Below are 13,343 nucleotides of genomic sequence, written 5' to 3'. Positions count from 1 at the left end.
ACCTACAGAGATTTTTTTTTTTTTTTTAAATAAAGGGCTTAAATCTATTATGTTGTGGCATTCTTTATTTGTCATATAGAAATAGGTACAGCACAGAGAATGAATTTCATGCATTTACTATATTTGACAGTACATTTTGACTCTATTTAGTACTGGCAAAGGAATATATTGTGGCTTCACAGCGATTTCTCTGCTTTTTCCTACCCTGCTCTCAATCAGTCATGAAGAACTGAGTCAAATAACTACTCATATAAAAGTTAGTATAGGACAAGTGTCACAGCGCGGGGTGTGGACCCACTGGGCCGTACCGCGTAGCGGTATAGCAGCTGGCCAAACAGGTACAGTACAAAGTCTATAGTCCAGAAAGGGTACCTGAGGCAATGCAGACAGTAGCGGTGATTCAGGCTGAAGATAAGGCTCCGGCAGTAGACGGGCACCCGGCAGGGTGTGACGCAGTAGATGCAGCGGAAGACACAACTTGACTTCGACTCTAGACGGCACAGAGGCACGGTAGCACAGTAGCACAGGATACAGGGTACAGGCTGCAGGAACGCGTAACATTGGGAACTGGAAAACACTAGGAGACCATTTGCAAGACAAACTTTAGGTACACAACAACGCTCAGGTACTGATAAAGAGGGCTGAGCCCTTTTTATAGTCCAGCAGAACTCTGGACTTGATTGCAAATCTCCTGCAATTGTGCACGCACTGGCCCTATAAGGCTGTGCACTCGCGGGTGCGCGTGCCCTGCGGGAGACAGTCTCAGATCCAGGAAGTGAGTTCCGGCGTCTCACAGGAGGAAGACGCTTCAGGGAACTCACGTGTCCATCGGAGGGTAAGTCAGAATGACGGGCCGCGGCCATATACGTTACAGTATCCCCTCTTACTTCCCCTCTTCTTGAGACCAGAGCGGGAGAGAAACTTCTTGACGAGGACAGGGGCATCGATGTTCTCCTCTGGCTCCCAAGACCTCTCTTCTGGACCGAATCCCCTCCAATCCACCAAATAAAACGTCTTTCCTCCCACTTTCTTGGTGGCCAGGATCTCCCTTACTTCGAAAGTCCCTGAAGAGCCGCCAGGAGCCACTGCGGAACTAGGAGTCCTGGAGTAGCAGTTTCGGACCACAGGCTTCAGCAGGGAGACATGGAAGGTGTTAGGGATCTTGAGGGTGGGAGGCAGCCAAAAATTGTAAGACACAGGGTTAATCTGTAGCAATATCTCGAAGGGTCCGAGGAACCTGGGAGCAAACTTGCAGGACGGCACCCTCAGCCGGATGTTTCTGGAAGACAGCTAGACCTTCGTACCTGGAAGAAACTGAGGAGGCTCTCGTCTTCAAGTATCTTCCTTTCTCTTCATGCAGTCCATCGCCAGCAGAATAGAAGATCGGGTCTGTTGCCATATCTGCAGAAAGTCCCTGAAGGTAGAGTCAGCTGCAGGCACCTGGGACATAGTAGAGACAGGAAGAGGTATTCAAGGTTGTTGGCCGTAGATGATGAAGAACGGACTAGAGGTGGTGGGCCCACTAGTATGGTTATTATAGGAGAACTCAGCCCAAGGGAGCAGCTGCACCCAGTCATCATGCAGCCTGGAGACAAAGTGCCGCAGATAGTTCTCCATAATCTGGTTAACCCTCTCGACTTGACCATTGGACTGGGGATGATAGGCCGAGGAGAAGTCCAACTTTACACCGAGGAGACCGCAGAGTGCTCTCCAGAATTTCGAGGTGAACTGGACCCCTCGATCCGAGACAATATGCAGGGGCAAGCCGTGCAGACCGAAGATGTGTTGAACGAAGAGGTCGGCCAGTCGAGCAGCAGAAGGCAGGCCAGTCAGCGGAACAAAATGAGCCATTTTAGAAAATCGATCCACCACCACCCAGATCACACTGCATCCCGCAGAGAGAGGCGATCTGTGACAAAGTCCATAGCAACATGCTGCCAGGGGGCATCGGGCATAGGCAGTAGTTGAAGCAGACCCGCTGGTCTGGAGTGGGCAACTTTGTTTGCTGCGCATAACTTACAGGAGGAGACAAAGTCCATTACGTCTTTGGGCAGCGTGGGCCCCCAGAACTGATGGGCAATTAGGTCTCGGGTCTTACGGGCACCCGCATGACCTGCCAGCTTGGAACTGTGACCCCAGCAAAGGATTCTTTTTTTTTTTTTTATAAATTCTCTTTTATTAAGGATAATAACATAGAAAACAACCATATAAAACAGTCCTTACATCCATCGTAATAACATTCTTACAATATAGCAGGTTACATAAATTCAAGTATCTTAAGAAAAATTGTCTCTGAGCGAAAGGGATAATTCCCGACATATCTTCATGAAATATAATGTGAAAGAAAAACAGAGACATGCATTACACATCAAATATCAGTAACCTACTGTGTGCTCACAAAAACACAAAATAAAGGAAAGAAAATAATATTACATAAAAGGATAGATACAGTACAAAAACATACAGTCTCCCTGGTGGTGGAAAAATTGTGGAATGTCAGCATCTTGCTGCGTCCCTGGTCTCGTCCGTCAAAATAAATCCAGTATCATGGTATAGAAATTATTCATCCCGTAATCCCCATATATTAATTTACCTAAGCAAAACAGGGCTTCTGGGGTTGTTTCTGGGTAAATTCTCTAGGTATTGCTTCCATGGTTGCCATGTCTTAAGAAAGCTGTCCCTTGTGAAAGTATTCCAGCCTACCAACTCCTCAAGTCTATATAGTTGATGCATTTTAGACCACCAGACCTCTATCGTAGGGGGATCTGTTTTCCTCCAATACAAGGGAATTAGAAGTTTTGCAGTGGCCACCAGAAAAGTTATCAAATTCTTTTTCGAAGGCGTAAAATCTTTCACTGGTAATCACAACAGAACCAACTCCGGGGTTAACCGGATATTATTTCCTGTTATCTTGCCTATAACTATTTCCACCTCCTTTCAGAAATTCTTAATTTTAGGACAAGACCACCATATGTGTGCAAGCGTCCCTGTCTTCAGGCCACATCTCCAACAAACGTCCGTGCTAACTAGATGTATTCTATAAAGATAAGCAGGTGTCCTATACCATCTTGTCACCAATTTGTACGAATTTTCCTGGTACCTCACACATCTAGAGAACCCGTGAGAGTGAGAGAGTATCAGATCAATCTCCATTTGCGAGAAAATAAAGCCCAGCTCGACTTCCCACTCTCTAATGAAATGTGGTTTAGATGGAGCTCGTTGTAGGAGGAGACCAGAATGTATCTTAGACAGAGGCTTAGTCGGGGTATTGGGTAAGAGAGAATAATTTTCAAGCCACGTAGGGTCCAGATATAAGCTTAGATTAGCTGACAAAAATTTACGACATACTGATTTAAAATTAAGTTGATGTAGAAAGGGAACCTTAACCTTATGAAGAGAAGGATTCGGATCATTTCCCCTAAGTCTTGTCCAAAGAACATCCAATTCAGGTAGAACTGCTGCATCTAATATCTCCGCTACTTTGTAATTTTTAAGTGTCTGCCACATTGAAGAACTCATATTTTGCGTTTTATTTACATAATGTGGTAGAACCGCCAATGGAGCCAATGAAGAAAGATTTCCACTAGACATGGCCAAAGCACCCGATTTCTGACAAACTTTAAGCATTCCCCTAGTCAGTACACTAACCAATACCTTTGGTGGAGGTAATGGTAATTTCACCCACAACAAATGAGCTAAGTCCTCCGAGAGGAGCGCTCTTTCCATATCCAGATGAAGAGCCCCTATAGACAAATTAGCTAATTGTGACCATCGAGACAACTGGACCGCTTCATAGTATGTCTTTAAGTCAGGCAATGCCATCCCTCCTTGCGTTTTTTTAAGAGTAAGTAGCCGATAAGCCAACCTGGGATGCTTCTCCTTCCACAAGAACTTAACAAAAAGACTCCTGAAACTGTTGAAAAAAGTATTTGGCAGCTCAATGGGCAGACTTTGCAGCATATACAGGATCTGTGGGAGCACATAAGTCGCCAATAAATTTTTCCGTCCTATCCAAGAGACATAAGGTATGTTCAATTGGGATATATATCTATGAATCTTGGAGAGGAGGGGTTTAAAATTAAGTACGAAAAGCTGGGATACATCAGCTGAAATCATTATCCCCAAGTATTTAATAGCCTGCGAAGGCCATTTAAAGGGCGACATAGATTTCAGAACCAAGAGCTGACCAACCGGTACATTAATGCCCAAGGCCTCCGACTTATCATAATTAATCTTAAAGTTAGATATCTCTCCAAATTCATTTAAGACGTCTATTATTTTTGGAAAGGCCTCAAGTGGATTTGTAATCATCAATAGCAAATCATCTGCAAAGGCTGCCAGTTTATGAGTATAACTCCCTATCTTCAATCCTTCAATCCCAACGGTCTGTCGTAATTTCGCAAGTAATGTCTCCATCACCATACAGAATAGAGACGGGGACAAGGGGCAACCTTGACGTGTTCCATTTGTAATAGAAAAATAATCTGACAAAGAACCGTTCACTTGAATTCTAGCAGATGGGGAGGTATATAGAGAAAATATGGCATCAATAAACACAGGAGGAAAATTAAATTTAAATAAAGCAGCTCTCATGTACTCCCAACAGACCCTATCAAACGCCTTCTCTGCGTCAGTACCAAGGAGAACCATAGAGTGCCCCCGGCGCCTTATTTGACATATAGCATGCAATACCCTGCTCACATTGTGCCTACCTTCCCGACCCTTCACAAATCCCAACTGTTCTTCATTTATTAGTTTCGGCAATATTGGTTGAATGCGAAGAGACAGAATTTTAGCCCACCACTTCACATCACAATTCAAGAGCGAGATAGGCCTATAGCTCCCACAGCATTCTAGATCCTTCCCCTCTTTAGGAAGAATAGTTATAAAAGCTTCCAATGCTTGCTTAGGTAATGAAGCACCCTTCATCAGAGAATTACATACTTCCACAAACTTCGGTATTAATTGCTGACTAAATTTTTTATAGTACGAAATAGGTAGACCATCCGGCGCCGGGCTTTTCCCAGACGGTATTGAATGCAACACTTTCTCAACCTCCTCTTTAGTGATAGGCGCCAGGAGCTCTCCACAGTCCAACTCAGAGAGGCCAGGTACCGAGATAGAATCTAAAAAACTCCTTATTTTGTTAGTCTTCTCCTGTGGTGTCAACCCCAAGTTCCCCACCGGGTTTCCCAAATTATACAGTGAAGAGTAAAAGGATTGAAAGGTCTTTGCTATAAGCGGAGTGGTATTCACCCTTGCCCCTTTGTCATCTTTTATGGTCTCAATAAATGTTTTGGACTGTTTTTGTCGGATCAGACGGGTCATCAATTTGGAGCCTTTGTCTCCATGAAGATACATGTGACTTTGAGCAGCCAAAAAAGCCCTAGCCGCTTTTACATTCATGTGGTCCTTAAGTTCCTGACGTAACTGACTTAATTCCCTATAATCCTCAGACGAGTTAGAATTTTTATGTGATAATTCCATTTGAGTTATCTTATGGAGTAAGTCTAGAATTTGAGCATTCCTTTGTTTTTTAACACGTGAGGACAGGGCAATAAGCTCTCCCCTCATAAAGGCTTTTTGCGTCTCCCAGAGAATTGGTCTGGAGATTTGCGGAGTATCATTAAAGCCATAGAATTCCTCTATTTTTAGGGCAAGTGCTTGACTATGCTCTTTGTTTGCAATAATGGTATCGTTCAATCTCCAATGCCCAACATATACAAACAATCCCAACATTTCTGTGAAGAAATTTAAACTAAATCACTTTAAGACATCATTCAAGTGTCCTCTGCCATACGCGTCTTCTTGCCTCTCGGAGACTTGGGCTTGGGAGTAGGTTGCCACGGTTCTTGCACTGAAGGCATTCCCAAATCCAGCGACACCGGCATCCAGGACGGAATCTCCATAGGCTCTATCCCCAGCTTTTTCCATGCAGTATTCAGATCTCCCGGTGTGCGGATGGTGATCTGCCGGCCATCTTTCATCGTAGCAAGGCCGAATGGATAAAGCCAACGAACAGGTAGTTTCTTAGCACGTAGCGCCTCTGTAACCGGCTTCAGAATGCGGCGTTTGGCCAATGTGCTCGCAGCCAGGTCTTGGAAGAGTAAGATCTTAGTCCCTTCATACACTACTTCCGGAGCATCTCTTGCAGCTCTTAAAATGGCCGCCGTGTGAACATAGCTCAAAATCCCACAGATGGCGTCACGTGGAGGTTCACCAGCCCCAGGCCTGGGACGAAGGGCTCGATGTACCCTTTCTACTGTGATATCCAAAGCCAGCTCGGGACCTACTAATGAGCGAAAAATAGAGTCCACCACAGCAGGTAAGGCATCATGGTCAATTGACTCGGGAATACCCCGAAGGCGAACATTCCTCCGTCTACTACGGTTTTCCTGATCTTCCATGTGAAGATAGAGATTATTCAAGTGCATGTGATGAGCAGAAAGCTCCTGGTGAACTGAAGCACCAAATTTAGCAGTAGAAATGTGAGCTTCCTCCAGCGCCATTACTCTATGGCCAATGTGATGCATATCGGTTTTGATGTCTGATAAGTCTTTCATCACAGGCATAAGTGCCTGGAGCAGTGTTTTCTTTAGATAAGCCCTAGATATCAGTACAGAGTCTGCATCCCCCGCCGAGTCTGAAGGCGCACATGAGCTATCTGAATCCTCTCCCTGTTCACAGCGGGAAGATGTCGGCGCCATCTTGGATCTGCTCTCTGCAGGCGGCATCTTTTTGCCGAAGTATTTGTCCATGTCGGACGACTATTTATGGGATCTGGGGGTACCTGCATGTTCCTTAGACTTGTCCCGACCTGTCTTCACCATTTTAGCCGAAAAAAGTGGGCAATATCCTGAGGAATCGGTGGATGTAGTGTGGAGCGCCGGGATTACACGTCCATCACCTTGCTCGGCAAGCTCCGCCCCAGCAAAGGATTCTTCCTCTGTCTGCCAGACGTACAAAAGTCCTTCCCGGAGGAATGTCTATAACTTGCAGGGGGTTAACAGAGAAGATGCAGGAAGGATCAATAATATTCTGTTGGGACTCCACAGTGTCCTCTGTTTCAAACGACCTAGACAAGGCATTGTCCCTCACATTCTTGTCGGCAGGTCGGTAGTGGAGTTCGAACCGGCTCCGAGCAAAGAACAACAACCACCTGGCTTGACAAGGATTCAGCCGTTGACCTGTCTGTAGATAGGTCAGGTTCTTGTGGTCCGTGAAGACCAGGATAGGATGGGCTGTGCCTTCCAGTAGGTGTCTCCACTCCTGCAGGGCCAGCTTGATGTCCAGTAACTCCCAATCCCCAATCGAGTAGTTGTGCTCTGCGGGAGAAAACAACTTAGAATAGTAGCCACATACCACAGTCTTGCCTTTCGAACCTCTCTGGAACAAAACACAGCACCAACACAGGAAGCGTCCACCTCTAATGAAAACTGTAGGGATACATCAGGGTGATGAAGAATAGAGGCTGACGTGAAGGCCTTTTTTAAGGTTTTAAATGTGGCTTCTGCTTCTGGAGTCCACACCTTGGCACTCATGCCCTTTTTAGTGAGGGTAGAGATGTGGGCTGTCAATGAAGAGAAGTTGGGAATGAACAGCCGGTAGAAGTTGGCGAATCCCAGGAAGCGTTGTATGGCCCTTAAGCCTTGGGAATGTGGCCATTCCAGGACAGCCTTTACCTTCTCAGGGTCCATTTTGAGACCCTGATCGGAGATAATATAGCCCAGGAAGGGTAGAGACTTATTTTCAAACACACACTTCTCGAGCGTGGCATAAAGATGATTTTCCCTTAATCGAAGCAACACCTGGCTGACATGACTCTGATGTCATCGAGATACACCACAACACAGACATAGAGGAGATCACGAAAAATGTAATTGACAAATTCTTGAAACACCACGGGGGCGTTACACAGGCCGTAGGGCATGAGCAGATATTCGTAGGGTTCTCTTTTAAATGCAGTATCGCCCAGGGTTGTCTCTCCAACCAATCCTAGGCGTTGGGGCTTTTTGGCTTCTGGGGACACAGACGCACGACATGGCCAGCGAGGCCGCAATATAAACAATCCAGAGGTGCACCAGCGCTGTTTCTCTTGAACTGACAGTTTAAGCCAATCCACCTGCATCGGAACCTCGGGTGGAGCAGTAGAAGAAGACAAGAGGGGTTGCTGGATGTTGGGCGCCAGTCTAGGAAGCCGTCCCTCCTGTCGAACTTCTTGAGATCTCTCTCTGAGCCTTATGTCTACTCAAGTAGCAAATAGAATCAGGTCGTCCAAGGCATGTGGTAGATCTCGAGCAGCAAGTTCGTCCTTGATCTCGGGCAATAGGCCATGCTGGAAGGATGCTACCAAGGCCTCATTGTTCCAGGACAGTTCTACTGCCAGGGTCCGGAACTAGATGGTGTATTCGCCCACGGAAGCCACCTGGCAGAGGTTAAAGATAGCAGTGGCTGCCGACGAGACTCGTCCAAGCTCCTCGAATGCTGTACGGAATAACTGCACGAACCACTGGAAGTCTCGGGTCCCTGTCGTTCCCAGATTGGGTTCGCCCACGCCAGGGCCTTGCCGGCAAGTAGAGACATAATGAAGACAATCCTTGCTCCATCCGAAGGAGATGCTCGGGCGTGCAGAGTGAAGTGGATGTGGCATTGGTTCAGAAACCCCCTGCACGTACTTGCGTCTCCATGGAACCGAGGTGGCAATGACAGCGAGAACCAAGGATCCGTACCGCAGCTGCCAGGAGGTGTAGCAGGAGGGTCGATCGGAGGAGCTTGAATAGGAGCAGAGAAGGAAGTAGTTAGCGCCCCTAGCTACTGTGCCATGGAGTCTACTGCCACAAGAACTTGATCCTGTCCAGAAACGGTACCTGAGGCAATGCAGACAGTAGCAGTGATTCAGGCGGAAGATAAGGCTCCAGCAGTAGACGGGCACCCGGCGGGGTGTGACGCAGTAGATGCAGCGGAAGACACAACTTGACTTCGACTCTAGATGGCACAGAGGCATGGTAGCACAGTAGCACAGGATACAGGGTACAGGCGGCAGGAACGGGTAACACTGGGAACTGGAAAACACTAGGAGACCATTTGTAAGACAAGCTTTAGGTACACAACAACGCTCAGGCACTGATCAAGAGGGCAGAGCCCTTCATATAGTCCAGCAGTACTCTGGACTTGATAGCAGATTTCCTGCAATTGTGTGCTTTGGCCCTGCGGGAGACAGTCCAAGATCCAGGAAGTGAGTGCCGGCATCTCACAGGAGCAAGACGCTGCAGGGAACTCACGTGTCCATGGCCGTGGCCGTCGGAGTGTAAGTCAGGACGTCGGGCCGCGGCCATAGATGTTACAACAAGTATAGAATCATTTGAGTATAGGAGCAGGCTGGGGAAAGAAGAAGAGTACCAAAGTACTATGCAATACAGCATAGTAATGTAACCAGAACATGTGGAAAGTGCCCAGTCTTTGGATAGCCATAGAGCCGAAATTTGTTCCTGATCCACTATTCCAATATTCGCAAAATCGAGTGATATAATAAAAGGTATGGCACCTCTTTGATTACACCAAAGTCGGTACTGACAATCAAAGAGTTAAACAGCATGGAGTGTGCGGTAATAATAACAAATCACATCACGATACATGCACAGCACTGTATGGTAAGCCTTTAGGCATGTGAATGCTTGGCCACGGCTTCAGTTTGCTTACTCAAAACATTATTGTATCAGAGTTTGTTTGTTGGTTTCTTTGTGTGTTTTTCACTCCCTGAAATGTTGTTCCATCTTCATCATGGCTTACTTTTGCCTAAAGCTACTGGATCCCTCGTGTTGTTGTTGCTAGAAGTTTGTCTTTGTAATATGTACAAGCAGAGGCGTAGCTAGGTTCTCCAGCACCCGGGGCAAAGATTCAGTTTTGCGGCCCCCCCAAACTCTTTCCTGACATCTCCTTCCCCCTCGCCATGTTTGTTTTCTCTACCAATCAATGATGTGTCATTTCTTTTCCACATTTTGTTTTATGTAACTCGAGAAATAAAACATTTGTATATTTTACAAACAATATAGTTCTATACACAACACCAGAACCAAGCTCATTACATATATACAGCACCAGAACCAAGCTCAGTACATAAATACAGCATCAGAACAAAGCTCATTACATATATACATCCCGAGAACAAAGCTCAGTACATATACAGCTCCAGAACCAAGCTTTGTACATATATACAGCACCAGAACAAAGCTCATTGCATATATACAGCACCAGAACCCAGCTCATTACATATATACAGTACCAGAACCAAGATCATTACATATAAACAGCACCAGAACAAAGCTCAGTATATAAATACAGCTCCAGAACAAAGCTCATTACAAATATACAACACCATCTCAAATACAGATGAATTTAGTGCAACCCCTGCCGTATAGGTTTGCACTAAATTGTTTCCAGCTCCCAGCATGGCCCGAACAATGGTAAGGATATGCTGGGAGTTGCTGTTTCACAAAAAAAATCATATCATAATCATACCACCCATCATCTCGCTGCAGATCATACAGTGACTACAGTTCTGATTAGAGGCAGAATAAACATTTACATTAAGTGACTCACCAGTGATGTCTCAGATTCTAGTTATTTTTCTTCATCCGGTCTAGACCTCTATGATGACTTCTCCCGGTCACAGCCCATTTCTGCAGTTTGCCGCCCAGATGTTTTCAGCTTCTCACTTTTCAAACATTTCTACACATATAAACAAAGATAATGTTCTCATTATACCACACACTATGCCCCTAAATATAATAGCGCCATACACTGCACCTCTAATTATAATAGCACTATACACTGTGTCCCACAAACACACCGTGCCCCCTGTAGATAGTGCCTGCCATAGAGCCCCCTGTAGAAAGTGCCCCCCATAGAGTCCCCTGTGGATAGTGCCCCCGGTATAGCCCACCCCTGTATATAGTGTACCACATATAGCTCCCCCTATAGTGCACCACAGATAGCCCACCCCTGTATATAGCCCCCATGTAGATATAGCCCACCCCTGTATATAGTGCTCCATATATAGCCCACCCCTGTATATAGTGCTCCACAGATAGCCCACCCCTGTATATAGCCTCCTGTAGATATAGCCCACCCCTGTATATAGTGCTCCACATATAGCCCACCCCAGTATATACCCCCTTGAAGATAGAGCCTCCATGGGTAAAGCCCCCTGTAGATAAAGCCACCCCCCCGTAGATAAATCCCCCCGCTATAGATAAAACCACCCCCCGTAGATAATGCCACACTCTTTTTTTATTAGAATAAAAAAACAAACTATACAAACTCACCTTAATCCCGTTCCCATGCCGTATAGTGGCAATGGAGAACTGCTCTCTTCTGCGCAGGTCTTCTGGGGTTGAACGGTGCAAGCAGCACGATGATGTGATCGAGCCGCTTGCGTTTGCGAAAGGCGCTGATTGGCAGGGCAGAATGACTTTTCCTGTCAATCCGCGCCTTTCAACGGCGCAAGCGGTGCAAAGTATCGTGCGGCTTCACTCGTAGAAAGGCGCTGAATAGCCGGGCACGGAACGTACATTCATTGCTTCTAATTGTACCTGTGTCCTATAGACGCAGGTACAATTACATACCAACCAACTTTCAAGTATCACAAAGAGGGACAATTTTTTTTCTTTTAAGCCACGCATCTAATCCCACCCAATCCCCGCCCATACATACCCAATTCAGCCCACACAGTATCATGCTCCCATAGTGCCTCCCATACAGTATAATACCAAATAGCTGCCCCTACACAGTATAATGCCCTCTAGCTGCCACCATACAGTATAATGCCCCCATGGCTGCCACTATACAGTATAATACCCCCAAAGCTGCCCCTAGTGCCAGTGCCCATATATAAAGTGCCAATGCCCTCTTGATAGTGTCACAGTGCCCATGTAGATAGAGCCCCTATATAGTGCCATGGTTTCCATGTTGATAGTGACACCCCCCTGTAGATAGCGCTACCCCCGCCCTGTAGATAGCGTCATTGGGACTCCCTCTAGGAGCGGAATCCCCAGCCAGAGCATAGGCCGGGATTCCATTCCTAGAAGGAAGCCCTGATGTTACTGTCTATATATGGACAGTGACCTCAGGGGTTTCCTCTAGAAGCAGAATCTATCACCTCCCTGCTTCAGAATTAGTTCAGAGCGGAGAGAGCTCCTCCACTCGCCGAAGACTCCCCGGACACAGTGCTACTTTAAGCGCTGTGCTCGGGGAAGCCCTTGATGGTACTGTCCATATATGGACAGTGATGTCAGTGGCTAATACTTGAGCGGAATCCCCGTTGCCAACTCTAACCGGGGATTCCGCTCATAAATGGACAGTACCGTCAAGGGCTTCCCTGAGCACAGTGCTAAAAGTAGCGCTGTGCCCGGGGAACCCTCGGGGAGTGAAGGAGCTCCCTCTGCTCCTCCGCTATGAACTAATTCTGTAGCTGGGAGCTGATGGTTCCCTGCTCAGAATTAGTTTGACAGCGGGACATACCGCCCGGAATCCGGGACTGTCCGGCTGAATCCGGGACGGTTGGGAGGTATGAGATAGATAGACAGACAGACAGACAGACAGACAGACAGACAGATAGATAGATAGATAGATAGATAGATAGATAGATAGATAGATAGATAGATAGATAGATAGATAGATAGATAGAAATGTTTAATGGAGAAATGTGTTTTCTTATTACCACTATTACTATTATTATTCTCCCTCTCCTGCCAGGAGAGGGAGAAGTTACAGCAGTCTCGTGAGGGGGGGAGAGGGGTCACGGGGGGCCACGAGGGGGCCGTGAGGGGGAGCGAGGGGGGGTCGCAAGGGGAGGGGGGTCGCGATGCGGGAGGGGGGGTCACGAGGGGGGCGTGAGACACAAAAATAATGTCACTGGAGACACAAGAGTTTCTAAAATCATAAAATAATGTCATTTATTTTATGATTTTAGAAACACTAGTGTTCCCAGGCACTAAATTGTTTAAACTGTGTACTCACCACTGTCCTGTGGCTTCTTTTGCTCTGCAGTGCTCCGCTCCGGTGTGTTTGCTCCCTCTCTCCAGGCAGACTGCTGCGTCATGGCCCGTCTGCCCCTCCCCCCCTAGCTACGCCCCTGTGTACAAGACTACATTTGCTTCTGTTGCAGCTGTCAGAAGAGACTGATGCTTTCAGCTGGGGTAGTAATAGTCCTCCTTCTCCAAAAAGAAATGATAATGACTAGTCCTACACCTACTATAGCTTCTGGTATCATTATGGCCCTAAAGTCTTTACGGACATGACTAAAAATGTCTCCATATTAATCTACCAGTGAAAGATCGTTAGTA

This window comes from Rhinoderma darwinii, chromosome 1, assembly GCF_050947455.1.
Source record: "Rhinoderma darwinii isolate aRhiDar2 chromosome 1, aRhiDar2.hap1, whole genome shotgun sequence".
In the NCBI taxonomy this organism is placed as follows: Eukaryota; Metazoa; Chordata; class Amphibia; order Anura; family Rhinodermatidae; genus Rhinoderma; species Rhinoderma darwinii.
Note: the sequence above shows the minus strand (reverse complement) of the source record.